Source organism: Medicago sativa, chromosome 2 (genome assembly GCF_051527215.1).
Source record: "Medicago sativa cultivar Bolivia chromosome 2, Bolivia_mono, whole genome shotgun sequence".
Lineage (NCBI taxonomy): Eukaryota > Viridiplantae > Streptophyta > Magnoliopsida > Fabales > Fabaceae > Medicago > Medicago sativa.
Window position 1 is genome coordinate 22,554,416 of NC_140750.1, and position 22,570 is coordinate 22,576,985.

General features: G+C 33.4%; 1 long non-coding RNA gene across 1 annotated transcript; it reads right to left on the reverse strand.

Annotated features, from left to right (window-relative positions):
- Nucleotides 1-12,291: 12,291 nt before the first annotated feature.
- Nucleotides 12,292-14,596, reverse strand: LOC146945576 (uncharacterized). The gene is made up of 2 exons (XR_015026427.1): nucleotides 13,575-14,596; nucleotides 12,292-12,557 (listed from the first exon to the last, which is right to left on the reverse strand). It is a non-coding gene; the product is annotated as an uncharacterized LOC146945576 (long non-coding RNA).
- Nucleotides 14,597-22,570: the final 7,974 nt, after the last annotated feature.

Consider the following 22,570-nt stretch of genomic DNA (forward strand, 5'->3'; position numbering starts at 1 on the left):
GGGTCTACCTTAGAGGTGAAAGTTGGAGATCATATCATACCCCAAGTTACACGGTTTAGATATCTTGGGTCCATAGTACAAAATGACGGAGAAATAGAAGCTGATGTACATCATCGTATTCAAGCTGGGTGGTTGAAATGGAGAAGAGCCTCATGTGTTTTGTGCGATAAGAAAGTACCACTTAAGCTGAAAGGAAAGTTCTATCGGACAGCAGTCAGACCGGCAATGTTGTATGGTACGGAGTGTTGGGCGGTTAAGAGCCAACACGAGAGTAAAGTAAGCGTAGCGGAGATGAGGATGTTGCGTCGGATGAGTGGTAAGACTAGACATGATAGGATTAGGAATGACATCATTTGAGAGAGAGTGGGGGTAGCACCTATAGTAGAAAAGTTGGTAGAAAATAGACTTAGATGGTTTGGACATGTAGAGAGAAGACCCGTAGATGCCGTGGTAAGAAGAGTAGATCAAATGGAGGAGAGTCAGGTTAAAAGAGGTAGAGGAAGACCTAAGAAAACTATTAGAGAAACCATTAGAAAAGATTTAGAGGTCAATGAGTTGGATCCAAATATGGTCTTTGATAGAACATTATGGCGGCATTTGATCCATGTAGCCGACCCCACTTAGTGGGATAAGGCGGTGTTGTTGTTGTTGTTGTTGCTTGATGCTCACCCAATCTAACTTCTTGATGGACAACGAGATTTCTCTATCATTCATTACCCTGATACTATCAAACAACGACCCAAGCAAATTGTTGCACTAACAAGGCTATCCTTGCTTTCCTATAATGACCTCAATATTTTCTACTTCTATATCCAAGAAAAGTCATAACATTAATTATTCGTTCTTTGACATTCACTCCACGTCGATCTTGAATACAACCTCGACCTCTTTGACGAGAGTCTTAAAGTTAGCCAGTAGACCCAGAACGAACTAATTTCCCTTCTAGTGTTGTGTGGCATCAACACAAAATGTAAGAAAATTGACCAAAAATGGGACGAGACGACAAACAAAGTGAGACAACAAAAGAAATCAGAAGATTAGACAACCAGTGACACTACCATAGAGTGCTAATAGCTTTTTGCAAATAAATTGTGCCGCGGTTCACAATTCATTAGCAAAAATCTATTACTACTCTGTCTGCAGCTATTAGGACCTACAACCGGAGCTCTGATACCAACTTTGTCACGACCCAAAAACACTTATCGTGACCGGCGCACGAACTAGAACAACCTAGTCCGGCAAGCCTATTGACAACACTTGACAAACTATAGTTTAAACAATTCTCAAATTGACTTTCACTTCAAAATTATAGTCACTGAAATTTCGACAGAGTATCCTCTGTAATTTTAACATTTCCAAGATTTTAATCCTGTTTAAGAACATGTATTCTCATTCAGAGTTTCAAATGACATATTTACATCTTTATACATCTCAGAATAAAACATTCCTAAACTCCATATAGCTGCAGATACTCTGATTCAACATATACATAAACAAAAGAGACATTCATCAAGGAAACCTACCACCAAGAGAGACACAGATGAACTTCAAGTCTACTAGCATCTTTCTACTTAGCTGCTTGGAAATCTGAAAAAAAATAAAAAATGAAAGAGTAAGCCACAAGGACTTAGTGAGAGACAACAACCACCACCAACTAGAAGGGAAACACACAGGGCACGATTATTTACTTTATCAAATCTATTGTCAATTACAAAAATAGTAACCGTCTAAAATTCTAATAATCTGCAAACATTTATACGCATGAAAATCCACACATTGTATATACTTCCAATCAAATAGGTATACTTCAACGAAAAGTCCAACATCGTAAAGACATGAAGATAACATTATAAGCCTTTAAAATAAATTGCCGAAAATTAAAATAAAAGCCTTTAAAAATATATTGCCGAAAATCATAATAAAAACCTTTAAAAATATATTGTCGAAAATCTTGATAAAAGTATTTAAAGAAAATATATAAAACTATTTAGTAAAAATAATCAAAATAGGTGAATCGAGAACTAGCTCCATCTCGTTGATAGCCCTCTCCTCCTAATGGTGGCCTTTCCATAGGGGCGGCTCCATCTAACGGATAGCTCTTTTCTCTCGACTCAAAACAAAATGTAAAACATTTTCAATTAGGGAGTTTACCTCTCATTGATAGCCCTCTCCTCCTAATGGTGGCCTTTCCATAGGGGCGGCTCCATCTAATGGAGTAACTCTCCCTAACGGAAATCAATACTAGGTGCACCTAGATCGTCATTATAACTGCAATTTTCAAAAACATACATCGAAAACCATCTTTCACAACATAGCTAAATTTTGTACCAAAAACTTCACACAATCAAATTCTCCATTTCAATTCCCCTACTTTATAAATCACAAGTAGACACAAGCCGAGTATAATTAAATTTGGTGACCTTGAACTTATATAACGATGATGAGGAAGATATTAAAAGGTTGTGTTTCCCCATTTTAGTAAATACTGACATAGAAAATAATCAAAATACCAATAATAATAATAATAATAATAATAATAATAATAATAATAATAATAATAATAATAATAATAATAATAATAATTAAAATAAGCGATAATGATCGTTATCAACTCACAGTTACGACGAATCAACAAAGTTTGCTCTCTAACCACTCCTGAAGAAGCATGTGAAGCATCCGGCGTCATATCTCTAATGATCATTTTTGGAATCTTTAATCCTCATTGATGCTTCAGCTTAATCCCCGTAATCACTTCTGCATTCGTCTTCGCAAAACAACTCATTCTTCAAAAACTTGCCAAAACCCGTAACCTGTTTTTCAGCAGGATTATCCAACTTCAAACGCACTTTCCGAGTTCATTACTAATCAGAATCACATGAAATCTATATCCGATTTGAAGGGAATTGAATGAGGAATCCAATTCTGCAATAATAATTCAATTCCAAACTACACAGCAAAAGATACGAATCAAAATAGCAGAACCTGTGCCTACCACCATTTCATGGAATTCAACCATGATTCCCACAATTCCAAACATACACTTCAGTTATAGCTCCATTCATGAACAACTTATTAACACACAGAGAGTCCATTATTATGTACTCATAGATCAGTTTGTGCTTAACCTCTCTACTTCTTGCTTCTAGCATCCATAACTTCACACAAACTTCTTAATTTCTACACACAACCCTCTTGAAACTTGCTTGATTCAACATCCAAGGGTGATGGTGTGGGTTCGGTTAAAGAGAAGAGGAAGGGAGGAATAGTTATTTCAAGCTGTAGTAAGATACTTGAGGTTACATGGAACCTAATTCTTGAATTGCATGTTGATTTGGCAAGGTTTAGGGATGATTGATGAGGATGGAGGGAGGCCGTGAGAGAAGAAGAAAGAATGGAGGGGAAAATTCTGGATAGATCAGGAATGAAAAGAATGAGAGAAAAAGGAGAATTTAACTTTAAAAAAAAATCTCAAGTCCCAAATGACCAAAATGCCCTTCAAGGGAAAAGACGTGATTGTCCTCCGTTAATTCGTAACCTTTTAATTCCTCAAGTTCGTACGATTAATATGCAAGATATTTACCGAATATCTTTGATTTTCTCAATAAATAATTAACCCTTTATAAATAATTTCGTTTTGACATGTCCAACTGATACGACAATTTATTTAAAATTCAGAGAAATATTACACCCAGGGCCGTCTTAACAAATTCATAGGCCCAATTTTAATTTTATAAGGGATGCAAAAAAAATTAAATTCTGGGCCCCCCAAAAAAAAAGTCATTTTAAAAAAATTTATTAAAAACACACTTTGGTGGGACTTGAACAAAAAAAAAGTCATTTTAAAAAAATTTATTAAAAACACACTTTGGTGGGACTTGAACAAATGACTTGCACTCAACAAAAACAAGCCATGCCACTTAAGCGCGCTAAACAAATTGTATATAAATTGCTTTTAATAGATATATAACAGTTATTTTAGTGTCTTACACATAAAAAAATATATTTTAGCCCCAAAAAAATTGAGGCCCGGTGACATAGCCCAGCCTCGACGGACTATGGGCCGGCCCTGATTACACCCATGACATCTCCCAAAAGAGTGTTGAGCAAAGCTCAACTGGAGGGTTCTCGAGCAACACCATATAACTAGATGCTCTAGCCCCAAGTTTAGCGAGGACATTTGCATTCATGTTTCCTTCACAAAATGTATGACGAGTTTGGACCATACTCCTTTGCTAAGATATGCTGAATAGTAGCAATGTCATTTCCATAAAGATGAAAATCAACATCAAGTCAAAGTCGAACCCCACAACAATGGGGAAGTATACATAATTAATTTGTGTAATTAATCTACCTAGATAATTCTATATCATTGTGTCTTATGTCATGTAATTTAAAATATATTAAATCATCACTTTTAATCTCAAAAAATACGAGGTCCAAAATTGAGTGATTTTAGAATAGGAAGGACGAATTTCATGAATATGTAAAAATAGAGGGGCCAAAGCTGCAATTAAACATTAATTTTATAAATATATTTTATTTTTCCTTTACTTTAGTTCCCTCGTAAAATAAAAGTTGATAGCTTCGAAGAGAATCAAAGTAGAAAATAATAATTTTGAAGCTTGCTCCTAATAAATCTGAAGACCATATAACAAAACAATTGCCCCTTATGAAATTTCTATTATGATTCCTTATTAATCCTCCAAACACGGAAACACCTGGGTTACTTAACGCCCTCCTATCTACATTAAGAATAATAAAACTAAGTTGGCATCTAGACAAAGATATGGCTTGCGAAGGGTTATTTAATAAACCAATGAGGAGATTGTTGCAATCTTATAAAATCTTGTTGATATACCAAATAACCCACATAGTGATGGGGTTGAGGATGCTAAATTCTGGAATCATATCATGAATCTAGTCAAAGAGAGAATCATTTTCTGCAAGACTGAATTAGGGCAAACTGTAAGTTGTCAAACTGCTCTCTACCGGTTGCAAGAGAGAAGATAATGCACCAAGTATTCAAGACACTCTCACAAGTCACGAATAGAACAAGATAGATGAAGCTGAATATCTATTTCGTTTTAGACTACCTTGGTGGGGACAAAGTGATGTGAAACATCCATAGAAAAAGTTGGGCATTAGGAATAGAGGTGGAAATAGGCTAGACAGGACCGGGTTTTTGTAAGACATAAGCCTGACCTACTTAAAAAATTATAGGCCTGACTTTGGCTTATAACCCATCATAGACTCATTTTTAAGGTTTAAAGGTAAGTTGAAGTCCATTTAAAAACCTACTTTACACTAAGGTCTAACAACACCTATAAACCTACTACTAATAGCCTAAATCTTTTGAAGCCCTAAAGCACACAAAGAGGTTACGAATGTCTAATCACACCAATATACCTGCTACTAAATAACCAAATAATATGAAGGCTTGAATTTATATATAAAAAAAAAACTTCAACAATATCAATAATGAAGGATATATTATATATAATAGGCTTAATAGGTCGGCCTGATGAGCTTAATAGGCTTTATAAAAAACTTGAGTCTAGCCTTCTTATTAAATGAGCTGGGTCGGGATGAGCTTTAAATAGGCTAGGTCATAGGCCCTTGTCGAGCAACCTAACCTATTCCGATCCCTAATTAGGAATATGCACCTTTCAAATCCAATTTTAAGAAATTTGATGGTTCTCCTCTTCATTATCCTCACAGTCTAATCGTTTGTACGAAGATTAAATGTGTTTTTATCCCAAGAAAACTTGTAATATTTTAACTTTAGTTCTTCTAAACATATTTTTTAAGTCATCAATTTGACCGAAAAAAGGGTGTTTTTATTTCTTCTCGAAGATTACAACCAAACAATATCTATATATTTTCAATAGCTACAAATACAAAAAGGGTTTGTCTAACATGTGCAAAAAAATACTATAAAAACTAAACTAAATTTTATATTTTTTTGTAAGTAACAAACATATATTCAAACAATGTCCATATGAATTTGGTTGATGTGAGTCGTGGCTGGTGGTTGTTGGACTAAGTAAGAGGGCCAAATCTATCCAGACTCCATAGTAAGAAAATCGTTATATATACTAAAAGATTTGCCATCAGACACCGAGAGAAATGATCAAAATACCTCCAATAGTAGTTAGTTAACTACCATTCACTCTAAGGAGAAAAATTAAGGCTTAATAGCAGTTTTTGCCCCCTAACTTTAACGAATTTGCAATTTTGGCCCCCTAAGAAAAGAACTACAAAACCGCCCCTAAGTTTTACAACTGTAGCAGTTTTTTCCCCCCAAGGCAAAAAAAATAAAAACAAATAACACGTGGCTAGGGCAGGAAATGAGTCGAGTCGAATCGAACTTATTTGAGCTCGACTCGGCTCGTTAATAATTGACTCGATTCGAACCTCGATTCGAGTTTGACACGAACTTTTTTTTCAGCTCAAGTTCGACTCGTTTAAAGTTCACGAACAGTTTGGTTCGGCTCATTAGGTTCAATTCGATTGTTCAAAACACATAACATTAGGAATGAAAATGAGTAAAGTCACTTGAACCACGTAACTCAAAAGTCAAAGAATTTAGCTATTATTACACATAGTAATTAACACTCTCATGCAACCACCAAATTCAGTTTTGCCTTCTTATGTCATTTGTTTATCTTATTATAGATAGATAATCATATCCTTCATTTTTCATGCATGTTCCGATGCAGGACTATTTTAGTTTTGAAATCCTTAAAAACTACACACTGTGCACTACGTTGTCTATCAATTTTAAAGTAACTCATTCCTATCCTATTATTATTTCTTATTAGTTTTTAAAGTATTATATATATATATATATATAGGGTTTTGCTAGAAGACACCTTTTATGAAGGTGTCTTTTAGCAAGTAATTCTATGAGCATTTGTTAAAAGACACCAACTAATTTTTATGAAGGTGTCTTTTAGCAAAGTTATAACTAAAAAGTGGAAATCACACCTTAAGGTGTGGATTGCTAAAAGACACATTCATGGGTGGCTTCTAGCAAAACCCATATATATATATATATATATATATATATATAATCGAGTTATCTCGTGAACCAAACGAGTGGAACTATTTATAGCTCAAGTTCAGCTCAATTAGTTGACGAACTTAATTTTCAGCTCAAGTTCGGCTCATTAGGTTCATGAACCAAGTTCGACGAATCAATTGTCGAATCGAATTACGAACTCTAATCAAGTTGGTTCGGTTCATTGCCAGCCCTACACGTGGCACCTCACTTAGGGTGCCACGTCAGCGTAGATCGAGTCAAAATTGGTCTTGGGGGCCAAAACTGCCACATGTGCAAAACTTAGGGGGCGATTTTGTAGTTTTTTTTCTTATGGGGCCAAAATCGCAACTTTAAGAAAGTTCGGGGGTTAAAACTACTATTAACCCAAAAATTAAACAACAAACTGCATTTGAGGGGTCATTTCCAGATGTGTGATAGACAGTCTTTAAAATCTAAAGAGCAATGTTCCTTGTCCCCAAAGTAATGCATTGATCTCTGGACCCTCCAAAGCAACAGCAGCAGAATGGGTCCTAAAAGGTTCATCATCAATTATATCGTCAGTCATCACTATATCATTGTTATCAATGAGATGAACTCAAGGGTTTCAATGATAAATATCAATTGTATATGGTTCAGTTTCACCATGCCACGATATGTGAATGCCAAATTCCATTTTTTATTTTTGAAAATATGTGTCAATTTGGTATTACTATCATAAAAATCTTTTTTTTTTTTTTTTAAGATTTGAAACTCTTGCACTTGAGTTCCTTATGTTTAGGAAAAAAAATATATTTTAGAAAAGTTACTTGAAATAGCTTTTCATTTTGAGGCTAAAAATGACTTTTTAAACAAAATGAATTTTTAAAAAATCTAAAACAAATACTACAAAAATAAAAAAAGTGATTTTTTTAGATCAAAAAATATTTTTTTTTTTTTTTCAAAAAAATCCAAAACAAACAGGCCCTATGTGGTAAGTACGCTTATGATATCATTTATAAAAAAAAAATGATACGTAGTGTTTATTAGAAGAAACATAGAAGGCAACCAAAAAAATGAATTAGTGAATTGGGAATAGTAACAATTTGAAAAAACTTCGTATGTCGAGTATACGACATGACTGACATGTTGGTCTCAAGGTCCATTCAATAGTCGCGATGAGGAAGAAAATAAGATAAATTAGGGGAATACAAGGATATTCATGGAGATTGGTTGAGTATATACCTCTCATTTAGAGATTGATTGAGTATTTTTTTTTTTTGAAGAGAAAAAACTTAAAGCATTTCATTAATCGATATGTGTCCGATACAATCAGGTATTACATATAATAGCCAGAAACTAGATGACAATGAGGTCGCCTTAGTTGAAGCGTGAGTTGCCTCATTTGTTTGTCTCCGTACAAACTCTACCTTAGAGTTTTCATAATAATTCCTAAAAAGAGATTGACAATTTTGAATGATATTTCCGAACTCAGTAGCATCATGTTTTGTCGATAAGAAATTATCAACAACCTTTTTCGCATCCATCTCAAAATCCATAGGACCATCATAAAATCATTGAATGTTATATCATATATTTATATTAATTTATTAAAACAAATTTATATGTTATACAAACTATGTCTTTCTAAATGGTCTTCAGATTTTAGTATTTACAATTCTAAACAAACTCATGTGCAACTCTGTATTAAATTAATAGATCTCCCACAAATGTAATTGAGACTTACAACTTTGTTTGAAATTGCTAATGGAGTGGAAACCCTTTTATCTTTAGATGATGCGACCAAGAATCACATTTTTGGCCATTTTGCAAGGATCTTGGTTGATCTTGACCTATCCAAAAGAATTTTTGATGAAATTATGATTGAACATGAAGGATTTTTCCTTTTACGTAGAAATTCATTATGAATGATTTCCTGATTATTGTCACAATTGTAATATGATGGTCATGTCATTGGTCAATGTAAGTAGTTGTATAACAATCATAATGCTTTCAAGGAGGTTGCTAAGAAACAAAAAGTTGAAAACAAAAACTTTAAGTAGTTGCATTCCAACTTGGATAAAGGGGAGGAAGGGAGGTTCACAAGGGTAAGACATTACCTCATGATGATACTATGCAACACCTTATCCCTCAGCAGACTAGACAACACGAGGTTGCAAAAATTAAATCTTAGTCAGTTTTGTAACATTTGACTAATGATATTGTGCAAAGCAAAATTGATGTTGATGAGGACCCACTTATTATTAATATAATAAGATCCAAAGATATGACACCTACTAGGCATGTTGGAGATGCTATTAAGTTTGTGGAAGAGGTGTCTTCTATTGCTATTGAAACTCAGTCTGTGTAGGTGCAAGACAGACACCTCAGTTCATGATTCTGATATTGCTGAGAAATATAACGGGGACCAACGTAAAAATCTTCTTCCTGACATGTGTATCGCTGGCCCATGGTGTGATGTGGTGACAAATATGGATTACTATCAAGATCACACTCTTAGTGAATATGAGCAGGAATTGAGAATACATGGTTTCATAGTTGTGACAAACTCTAACATGTCAAACTTTAGTGCAAATGTTACTTACGACATGCAAGTTTCAAGGCTTATTCCTACCGTGACCCAACAAACTATGGATTTTCTGAGTGATTCTTGAGCTAACACGTGTGAGAAAGAAGAGATTGTTGATATGACAAGAAACACAAATCAACCATTTCAACCGGTGGTCTCAAAAAAGAAGAACAACATGAAGTGAGCATATGGTTCATCTTGCTAGTTTATTGGCGTGACTTGTATCCCTTGCTTTTTATGCATCATCGTTGTTTTACTTTTTTTTTTTTCTTTCTATATTTGTTTTTTCTTAAGGGTTTTTTTGGTTCCCCCTCTCTCTTTATGCTTTTTCGTTTCTTTTAATATTTGATCAAGGTTCTGCAACAAGAAACCCATTTGCATCCCTTCTTTTGCTAAAAAAATGTTAAACAAATTTTTCTTACAATGAGTATCGGTATCATATCTTAGAATTTACAGATAAATTATTATATCTAATTTTCTCGATTGTTATGTATATCAGCATGATTGAATTATCTTATTCTGTAGTTTGAGATTTAATCTGTTGTGCTACTAGCATGTAGGATAAAAGGAGAAATTTTTTCATCACTCAGCTCTAAAAATTAGTTATGTGTTTAATAAAATATAAATAATTTAAAAATAGAAAAAAATAATAGTGTAAACTATAAATATAAAAATTCAATTAGTAAGACATAAAAAGATATTATTTTTATAAAATTATATGTAGTTTTGTTACTTTTTTCCGTTGTCTTTTTAAAACTTTTAATATACTATGATATATTCATCAAAAAAAAGACTATATAAACATATTTAAATAAAACAGAAAATTAAATTGATTACAAAATTATTTTAATTTATAATCCATTAAAATATTTTAAAAACTATATGTATTTTTTATTTAATTTTAATTTCTAAATAAAGAAATTAATTTTAAAATGTATATATAAAATTTAGAGAAAAATATATTAAAATATACACTTCTCTCCCCTATATAAAATATACATTAGAAAAAATTACGTTCTCTTTATTTACCAAAAAATAAATAAAAATAAGTAATTTTTATTTATTATGAGTCTAGCGACAAAACTTAAATAAAAAAGAATTTACACTCCTCTATTGAGAAACAATTTTTATTTTTTAAGTTTTTAGTGACAAAAGTGTAACACAAAATATGCAGAGAAGAAGAGTATTATAGATCCATTTTAATATACTAAATTCTCTATTTTTAATCATAATGTCATTAACATATAGTTTTAGACCTATTATAAATATGAAACAATGAAAAAAATGATTGAACAAATTACTTAAGCTTGTTAAAATGGATTTTTTTTTGAAGAAGCTAAAAAACAATAAGTCACAAACAAGCATAAGGTGAATACCTCTAGAGTAACTGAGAGAGAAAGTTAGAGAGAGAGGCTGTGGGGGGTGTGGGCCCATGGGGACAATAATGAGATATGTTTCAAAAGGAAAAGGACCGGCAGGGAGTGGTCCGTTGGAGACAGGGCGGAGGATTGCTTTCCACCACCTTGACAGCACTACTATTCCTTTCTTTTTCACAAATTTTCCAGAGGAAGCCAAGACCTCTGATCTTAGGAAGCTATTCGCAGGTTTTGGTCTTGTGGAGGAAGTCTTTGTGCCAAAGAAATTAGACAAATGGGGGAAGAAGTTTAGGTTCGTTAAGTTCAAGGGAGTGGAAGATGAGGAGGAGCTGGCGGAGTGTTTGCAAGAGGTTTGGCTTTGGAATTCAAGATTGAAGGTTAACAGAGCTAGGTTCCAAAGGGAGGAGCAGAAGAAGAAGGTGGAGGTATTGAGGCCAGTTAAGGTGGTCAAGGGAGGAGGAGCTCCTTTAGCCCCAGGTGTAACTTAGAAGGATGCTGCAGTCATTCCTTGTGTGGAAGTACAACCATCTGTGGAGCTGCTGGATTCTCTGAAGTGGGGATTTGTGGGAGAGCTTCATAATTTTATGGATGCCACGGAGGTGAGACAGAGATTGGTGATGGAAGGCGTACATAGAGTCAAGGTCACAGGAATGGGAGATAGAATGATGCTTCTACACATTCATGGGGCTGTTGACATTGAATCAGTGATCATTAACCATAAACAGTGGTGGAACTTAATGTTTAAGAAGGTGGTGAAGTGGTCTCCTCAACTTGTAGTGGATTCAAGGACTGTGTGGGTGAAGGTGTTTGGTATTCCACTCCATGTGTGGGAAGAAACTTTATTCAAGAAGCTTGGGTCTTTGTTTGGGGTGTTTGTTGATTTTGATGAAGACACCATTAGTAGAAAGAGGTTGAACTAATTTCCCTTCTAGTGTTGTGTGGCATCAACACAAAATGTAAGAAAATTGACCAAAAATGGGACGAGACGACAAACAAAGTGAGACAACAAAAGAAATCAGAAGATTAGACAACCAGTGACACTACCATAGAGTGCTAATAGCTTTTTGCAAATAAATTGTGCCGCGGTTCACAATTCATTAGCAAAAATCTATTACTACTCTGTCTGCAGCTATTAGGACCTACAACCGGAGCTCTGATACCAACTTTGTCACGACCCAAAAACACTTATCGTGACCGGCGCACGAACTAGAACAACCTAGTCCGGCAAGCCTATTGACAACACTTGACAAACTATAGTTTAAACAATTCTCAAATTGACTTTCACTTCAAAATTATAGTCACTGAAATTTCGACAGAGTATCCTCTGTAATTTTAACATTTCCAAGATTTTAATCCTGTTTAAGAACATGTATTCTCATTCAGAGTTTCAAATGACATATTTACATCTTTATACATCTCAGAATAAAACATTCCTAAACTCCATATAGCTGCAGATACTCTGATTCAACATATACATAAACAAAAGAGACATTCATCAAGGAAACCTACCACCAAGAGAGACACAGATGAACTTCAAGTCTACTAGCATCTTTCTACTTAGCTGCTTGGAAATCTGAAAAAAAATAAAAAATGAAAGAGTAAGCCACAAGGACTTAGTGAGAGACAACAACCACCACCAACTAGAAGGGAAACACACAGGGCACGATTATTTACTTTATCAAATCTATTGTCAATTACAAAAATAGTAACCGTCTAAAATTCTAATAATCTGCAAACATTTATACGCATGAAAATCCACACATTGTATATACTTCCAATCAAATAGGTATACTTCAACGAAAAGTCCAACATCGTAAAGACATGAAGATAACATTATAAGCCTTTAAAATAAATTGCCGAAAATTAAAATAAAAGCCTTTAAAAATATATTGCCGAAAATCATAATAAAAACCTTTAAAAATATATTGTCGAAAATCTTGATAAAAGTATTTAAAGAAAATATATAAAACTATTTAGTAAAAATAATCAAAATAGGTGAATCGAGAACTAGCTCCATCTCGTTGATAGCCCTCTCCTCCTAATGGTGGCCTTTCCATAGGGGCGGCTCCATCTAACGGATAGCTCTTTTCTCTCGACTCAAAACAAAATGTAAAACATTTTCAATTAGGGAGTTTACCTCTCATTGATAGCCCTCTCCTCCTAATGGTGGCCTTTCCATAGGGGCGGCTCCATCTAATGGAGTAACTCTCCCTAACGGAAATCAATACTAGGTGCACCTAGATCGTCATTATAACTGCAATTTTCAAAAACATACATCGAAAACCATCTTTCACAACATAGCTAAATTTTGTACCAAAAACTTCACACAATCAAATTCTCCATTTCAATTCCCCTACTTTATAAATCACAAGTAGACACAAGCCGAGTATAATTAAATTTGGTGACCTTGAACTTATATAACGATGATGAGGAAGATATTAAAAGGTTGTGTTTCCCCATTTTAGTAAATACTGACATAGAAAATAATCAAAATACCAATAATAATAATAATAATAATAATAATAATAATAATAATAATAATAATAATAATAATAATTAAAATAAGCGATAATGATCGTTATCAACTCACAGTTACGACGAATCAACAAAGTTTGCTCTCTAACCACTCCTGAAGAAGCATGTGAAGCATCCGGCGTCATATCTCTAATGATCATTTTTGGAATCTTTAATCCTCATTGATGCTTCAGCTTAATCCCCGTAATCACTTCTGCATTCGTCTTCGCAAAACAACTCATTCTTCAAAAACTTGCCAAAACCCGTAACCTGTTTTTCAGCAGGATTATCCAACTTCAAACGCACTTTCCGAGTTCATTACTAATCAGAATCACATGAAATCTATATCCGATTTGAAGGGAATTGAATGAGGAATCCAATTCTGCAATAATAATTCAATTCCAAACTACACAGCAAAAGATACGAATCAAAATAGCAGAACCTGTGCCTACCACCATTTCATGGAATTCAACCATGATTCCCACAATTCCAAACATACACTTCAGTTATAGCTCCATTCATGAACAACTTATTAACACACAGAGAGTCCATTATTATGTACTCATAGATCAGTTTGTGCTTAACCTCTCTACTTCTTGCTTCTAGCATCCATAACTTCACACAAACTTCTTAATTTCTACACACAACCCTCTTGAAACTTGCTTGATTCAACATCCAAGGGTGATGGTGTGGGTTCGGTTAAAGAGAAGAGGAAGGGAGGAATAGTTATTTCAAGCTGTAGTAAGATACTTGAGGTTACATGGAACCTAATTCTTGAATTGCATGTTGATTTGGCAAGGTTTAGGGATGATTGATGAGGATGGAGGGAGGCCGTGAGAGAAGAAGAAAGAATGGAGGGGAAAATTCTGGATAGATCAGGAATGAAAAGAATGAGAGAAAAAGGAGAATTTAACTTTAAAAAAAAATCTCAAGTCCCAAATGACCAAAATGCCCTTCAAGGGAAAAGACGTGATTGTCCTCCGTTAATTCGTAACCTTTTAATTCCTCAAGTTCGTACGATTAATATGCAAGATATTTACCGAATATCTTTGATTTTCTCAATAAATAATTAACCCTTTATAAATAATTTCGTTTTGACATGTCCAACTGATACGACAATTTATTTAAAATTCAGAGAAATATTACACCCAGGGCCGTCTTAACAAATTCATAGGCCCAATTTTAATTTTATAAGGGATGCAAAAAAAATTAAATTCTGGGCCCCCCAAAAAAAAAGTCATTTTAAAAAAATTTATTAAAAACACACTTTGGTGGGACTTGAACAAAAAAAAAGTCATTTTAAAAAAATTTATTAAAAACACACTTTGGTGACACTTTGGTGGGACTTGAACAAATGACTTGCACTCAACAAAAACAAGCCATGCCACTTAAGCGCGCTAAACAAATTGTATATAAATTGCTTTTAATAGATATATAACAGTTATTTTAGTGTCTTACACATAAAAAAATATATTTTAGCCCCAAAAAAATTGAGGCCCGGTGACATAGCCCAGCCTCGACGGACTATGGGCCGGCCCTGATTACACCCATGACATCTCCCAAAAGAGTGTTGAGCAAAGCTCAACTGGAGGGTTCTCGAGCAACACCATATAACTAGATGCTCTAGCCCCAAGTTTAGCGAGGACATTTGCATTCATGTTTCCTTCACAAAATGTATGACGAGTTTGGACCATACTCCTTTGCTAAGATATGCTGAATAGTAGCAATGTCATTTCCATAAAGATGAAAATCAACATCAAGTCAAAGTCGAACCCCACAACAATGGGGAAGTATACATAATTAATTTGTGTAATTAATCTACCTAGATAATTCTATATCATTGTGTCTTATGTCATGTAATTTAAAATATATTAAATCATCACTTTTAATCTCAAAAAATACGAGGTCCAAAATTGAGTGATTTTAGAATAGGAAGGACGAATTTCATGAATATGTAAAAATAGAGGGGCCAAAGCTGCAATTAAACATTAATTTTATAAATATATTTTATTTTTCCTTTACTTTAGTTCCCTCGTAAAATAAAAGTTGATAGCTTCGAAGAGAATCAAAGTAGAAAATAATAATTTTGAAGCTTGCTCCTAATAAATCTGAAGACCATATAACAAAACAATTGCCCCTTATGAAATTTCTATTATGATTCCTTATTAATCCTCCAAACACGGAAACACCTGGGTTACTTAACGCCCTCCTATCTACATTAAGAATAATAAAACTAAGTTGGCATCTAGACAAAGATATGGCTTGCGAAGGGTTATTTAATAAACCAATGAGGAGATTGTTGCAATCTTATAAAATCTTGTTGATATACCAAATAACCCACATAGTGATGGGGTTGAGGATGCTAAATTCTGGAATCATATCATGAATCTAGTCAAAGAGAGAATCATTTTCTGCAAGACTGAATTAGGGCAAACTGTAAGTTGTCAAACTGCTCTCTACCGGTTGCAAGAGAGAAGATAATGCACCAAGTATTCAAGACACTCTCACAAGTCACGAATAGAACAAGATAGATGAAGCTGAATATCTATTTCGTTTTAGACTACCTTGGTGGGGACAAAGTGATGTGAAACATCCATAGAAAAAGTTGGGCATTAGGAATAGAGGTGGAAATAGGCTAGACAGGACCGGGTTTTTGTAAGACATAAGCCTGACCTACTTAAAAAATTATAGGCCTGACTTTGGCTTATAACCCATCATAGACTCATTTTTAAGGTTTAAAGGTAAGTTGAAGTCCATTTAAAAACCTACTTTACACTAAGGTCTAACAACACCTATAAACCTACTACTAATAGCCTAAATCTTTTGAAGCCCTAAAGCACACAAAGAGGTTACGAATGTCTAATCACACCAATATACCTGCTACTAAATAACCAAATAATATGAAGGCTTGAATTTATATATAAAAAAAAAACTTCAACAATATCAATAATGAAGGATATATTATATATAATAGGCTTAATAGGTCGGCCTGATGAGCTTAATAGGCTTTATAAAAAACTTGAGTCTAGCCTTCTTATTAAATGAGCTGGGTCGGGATGAGCTTTAAATAGGCTAGGTCATAGGCCCTTGTCGAGCAACCTAACCTATTCCGATCCCTAATTAGGAATATGCACCTTTCAAATCCAATTTTAAGAAATTTGATGGTTCTCCTCTTCATTATCCTCACAGTCTAATCGTTTGTACGAAGATTAAATGTGTTTTTATCCCAAGAAAACTTGTAATATTTTAACTTTAGTTCTTCTAAACATATTTTTTAAGTCATCAATTTGACCGAAAAAAGGGTGTTTTTATTTCTTCTCGAAGATTACAACCAAACAATATCTATATATTTTCAATAGCTACAAATACAAAAAGGGTTTGTCTAACATGTGCAAAAAAATACTATAAAAACTAAACTAAATTTTATATTTTTTTGTAAGTAACAAACATATATTCAAACAATGTCCATATGAATTTGGTTGATGTGAGTCGTGGCTGGTGGTTGTTGGACTAAGTAAGAGGGCCAAATCTATCCAGACTCCATAGTAAGAAAATCGTTATATATACTAAAAGATTTGCCATCAGACACCGAGAGAAATGATCAAAATACCTCCAATAGTAGTTAGTTAACTACCATTCACTCTAAGGAGAAAAATTAAGGCTTAATAGCAGTTTTTGCCCCCTAACTTTAACGAATTTGCAATTTTGGCCCCCTAAGAAAAGAACTACAAAACCGCCCCTAAGTTTTACAACTGTAGCAGTTTTTTCCCCCCAAGGCAAAAAAAAATAAAAACAAATAACACGTGGCTAGGGCAGGAAATGAGTCGAGTCGAATCGAACTTATTTGAGCTCGACTCGGCTCGTTAATAATTGACTCGATTCGAACCTCGATTCGAGTTTGACACGAACTTTTTTTTCAGCTCAAGTTCGACTCGTTTAAAGTTCACGAACAGTTTGGTTCGGCTCATTAGGTTCAATTCGATTGTTCAAAACACATAACATTAGGAATGAAAATGAGTAAAGTCACTTGAACCACGTAACTCAAAAGTCAAAGAATTTAGCTATTATTACACATAGTAATTAACACTCTCATGCAACCACCAAATTCAGTTTTGCCTTCTTATGTCATTTGTTTATCTTATTATAGATAGATAATCATATCCTTCATTTTTCATGCATGTTCCGATGCAGGACTATTTTAGTTTTGAAATCCTTAAAAACTACACACTGTGCACTACGTTGTCTATCAATTTTAAAGTAACTCATTCCTATCCTATTATTATTTCTTATTAGTTTTTAAAGTATTATATATATATATATATATATATATATATATATATATATATATATATATATATATATAGGGTTTTGCTAGAAGACACCTTTTATGAAGGTGTCTTTTAGCAAGTAATTCTATGAGCATTTGTTAAAAGACACCAACTAATTTTTATGAAGGTGTCTTTTAGCAAAGTTATAACTAAAAAGTGGAAATCACACCTTAAGGTGTGGATTGCTAAAAGACACATTCATGGGTGGCTTCTAGCAAAACCCATATATATATATATATATATATATATAATCGAGTTATCTCGTGAACCAAACGAGTGGAACTATTTATAGCTCAAGTTCAGCTCAATTAGTTGACGAACTTAATTTTCAGCTCAAGTTCGGCTCATTAGGTTCATGAACCAAGTTCGACGAATCAATTGTCGAATCGAATTACGAACTCTAATCAAGTTGGTTCGGTTCATTGCCAGCCCTACACGTGGCACCTCACTTAGGGTGCCACGTCAGCGTAGATCGAGTCAAAATTGGTCTTGGGGGCCAAAACTGCCACATGTGCAAAACTTAGGGGGCGATTTTGTAGTTTTTTTTCTTATGGGGCCAAAATCGCAACTTTAAGAAAGTTCGGGGGTTAAAACTACTATTAACCCAAAAATTAAACAACAAACTGCATTTGAGGGGTCATTTCCAGATGTGTGATAGACAGTCTTTAAAATCTAAAGAGCAATGTTCCTTGTCCCCAAAGTAATGCATTGATCTCTGGACCCTCCAAAGCAACAGCAGCAGAATGGGTCCTAAAAGGTTCATCATCAATTATATCGTCAGTCATCACTATATCATTGTTATCAATGAGATGAACTCAAGGGTTTCAATGATAAATATCAATTGTATATGGTTCAGTTTCACCATGCCACGATATGTGAATGCCAAATTCCATTTTTTATTTTTGAAAATATGTGTCAATTTGGTATTACTATCATAAAAATCTTTTTTTTTTTTTTTTTTTAAGATTTGAAACTCTTGCACTTGAGTTCCTTATGTTTAGGAAAAAAAATATATTTTAGAAAAGTTACTTGAAATAGCTTTTCATTTTGAGGCTAAAAATGACTTTTTAAACAAAATGAATTTTTAAAAAATCTAAAACAAATACTACAAAAATAAAAAAAGTGATTTTTTTAGATCAAAAAATATTTTTTTTTTTTTTCAAAAAAATCCAAAACAAACAGGCCCTATGTGGTAAGTACGCTTATGATATCATTTATAAAAAAAAAATGATACGTAGTGTTTATTAGAAGAAACATAGAAGGCAACCAAAAAAATGAATTAGTGAATTGGGAATAGTAACAATTTGAAAAAACTTCGTATGTCGAGTATACGACATGACTGACATGTTGGTCTCAAGGTCCATTCAATAGTCGCGATGAGGAAGAAAATAAGATAAATTAGGGGAATACAAGGATATTCATGGAGATTGGTTGAGTATATACCTCTCATTTAGAGATTGATTGAGTATTTTTTTTTTTTGAAGAGAAAAAACTTAAAGCATTTCATTAATCGATATGTGTCCGATACAATCAGGTATTACATATAATAGCCAGAAACTAGATGACAATGAGGTCGCCTTAGTTGAAGCGTGAGTTGCCTCATTTGTTTGTCTCCGTACAAACTCTACCTTAGAGTTTTCATAATAATTCCTAAAAAGAGATTGACAATTTTGAATGATATTTCCGAACTCAGTAGCATCATGTTTTGTCGATAAGAAATTATCAACAACCTTTTTCGCATCCATCTCAAAATCCATAGGACCATCATAAAATCATTGAATGTTATATCATATATTTATATTAATTTATTAAAACAAATTTATATGTTATACAAACTATGTCTTTCTAAATGGTCTTCAGATTTTAGTATTTACAATTCTAAACAAACTCATGTGCAACTCTGTATTAAATTAATAGATCTCCCACAAATGTAATTGAGACTTACAACTTTGTTTGAAATTGCTAATGGAGTGGAAACCCTTTTATCTTTAGATGATGCGACCAAGAATCACATTTTTGGCCATTTTGCAAGGATCTTGGTTGATCTTGACCTATCCAAAAGAATTTTTGATGAAATTATGATTGAACATGAAGGATTTTTCCTTTTACGTAGAAATTCATTATGAATGATTTCCTGATTATTGTCACAATTGTAATATGATGGTCATGTCATTGGTCAATGTAAGTAGTTGTATAACAATCATAATGCTTTCAAGGAGGTTGCTAAGAAACAAAAAGTTGAAAACAAAAACTTTAAGTAGTTGCATTCCAACTTGGATAAAGGGGAGGAAGGGAGGTTCACAAGGGTAAGACATTACCTCATGATGATACTATGCAACACCTTATCCCTCAGCAGACTAGACAACACGAGGTTGCAAAAATTAAATCTTAGTCAGTTTTGTAACATTTGACTAATGATATTGTGCAAAGCAAAATTGATGTTGATGAGGACCCACTTATTATTAATATAATAAGATCCAAAGATATGACACCTACTAGGCATGTTGGAGATGCTATTAAGTTTGTGGAAGAGGTGTCTTCTATTGCTATTGAAACTCAGTCTGTGTAGGTGCAAGACAGACACCTCAGTTCATGATTCTGATATTGCTGAGAAATATAACGGGGACCAACGTAAAAATCTTCTTCCTGACATGTGTATCGCTGGCCCATGGTGTGATGTGGTGACAAATATGGATTACTATCAAGATCACACTCTTAGTGAATATGAGCAGGAATTGAGAATACATGGTTTCATAGTTGTGACAAACTCTAACATGTCAAACTTTAGTGCAAATGTTACTTACGACATGCAAGTTTCAAGGCTTATTCCTACCGTGACCCAACAAACTATGGATTTTCTGAGTGATTCTTGAGCTAACACGTGTGAGAAAGAAGAGATTGTTGATATGACAAGAAACACAAATCAACCATTTCAACCGGTGGTCTCAAAAAAGAAGAACAACATGAAGTGAGCATATGGTTCATCTTGCTAGTTTATTGGCGTGACTTGTATCCCTTGCTTTTTATGCATCATCGTTGTTTTACTTTTTTTTTTTCTTTCTATATTTGTTTTTTCTTAAGGGTTTTTTTGGTTCCCCCTCTCTCTTTATGCTTTTTCGTTTCTTTTAATATTTGATCAAGGTTCTGCAACAAGAAACCCATTTGCATCCCTTCTTTTGCTAAAAAAATGTTAAACAAATTTTTCTTACAATGAGTATCGGTATCATATCTTAGAATTTACAGATAAATTATTATATCTAATTTTCTCGATTGTTATGTATATCAGCATGATTGAATTATCTTATTCTGTAGTTTGAGATTTAATCTGTTGTGCTACTAGCATGTAGGATAAAAGGAGAAATTTTTTCATCACTCAGCTCTAAAAATTAGTTATGTGTTTAATAAAATATAAATAATTTAAAAATAGAAAAAAATAATAGTGTAAACTATAAATATAAAAATTCAATTAGTAAGACATAAAAAGATATTATTTTTATAAAATTATATGTAGTTTTGTTACTTTTTTCCGTTGTCTTTTTAAAACTTTTAATATACTATGATATATTCATCAAAAAAAAGACTATATAAACATATTTAAATAAAACAGAAAATTAAATTGATTACAAAATTATTTTAATTTATAATCCATTAAAATATTTTAAAAACTATATGTATTTTTTATTTAATTTTAATTTCTAAATAAAGAAATTAATTTTAAAATGTATATATAAAATTTAGAGAAAAATATATTAAAATATACACTTCTCTCCCCTATATAAAATATACATTAGAAAAAATTACGTTCTCTTTATTTACCAAAAAATAAATAAAAATAAGTAATTTTTATTTATTATGAGTCTAGCGACAAAACTTAAATAAAAAAGAATTTACACTCCTCTATTGAGAAACAATTTTTATTTTTTAAGTTTTTAGTGACAAAAGTGTAACACAAAATATGCAGAGAAGAAGAGTATTATAGATCCATTTTAATATACTAAATTCTCTATTTTTAATCATAATGTCATTAACATATAGTTTTAGACCTATTATAAATATGAAACAATGAAAAAAATGATTGAACAAATTACTTAAGCTTGTTAAAATGGATTTTTTTTTGAAGAAGCTAAAAAACAATAAGTCACAAACAAGCATAAGGTGAATACCTCTAGAGTAACTGAGAGAGAAAGTTAGAGAGAGAGGCTGTGGGGGGTGTGGGCCCATGGGGACAATAATGAGATATGTTTCAAAAGGAAAAGGACCGGCAGGGAGTGGTCCGTTGGAGACAGGGCGGAGGATTGCTTTCCACCACCTTGACAGCACTACTATTCCTTTCTTTTTCACAAATTTTCCAGAGGAAGCCAAGACCTCTGATCTTAGGAAGCTATTCGCAGGTTTTGGTCTTGTGGAGGAAGTCTTTGTGCCAAAGAAATTAGACAAATGGGGGAAGAAGTTTAGGTTCGTTAAGTTCAAGGGAGTGGAAGATGAGGAGGAGCTGGCGGAGTGTTTGCAAGAGGTTTGGCTTTGGAATTCAAGATTGAAGGTTAACAGAGCTAGGTTCCAAAGGGAGGAGCAGAAGAAGAAGGTGGAGGTATTGAGGCCAGTTAAGGTGGTCAAGGGAGGAGGAGCTCCTTTAGCCCCAGGTGTAACTTAGAAGGATGCTGCAGTCATTCCTTGTGTGGAAGTACAACCATCTGTGGAGCTGCTGGATTCTCTGAAGTGGGGATTTGTGGGAGAGCTTCATAAT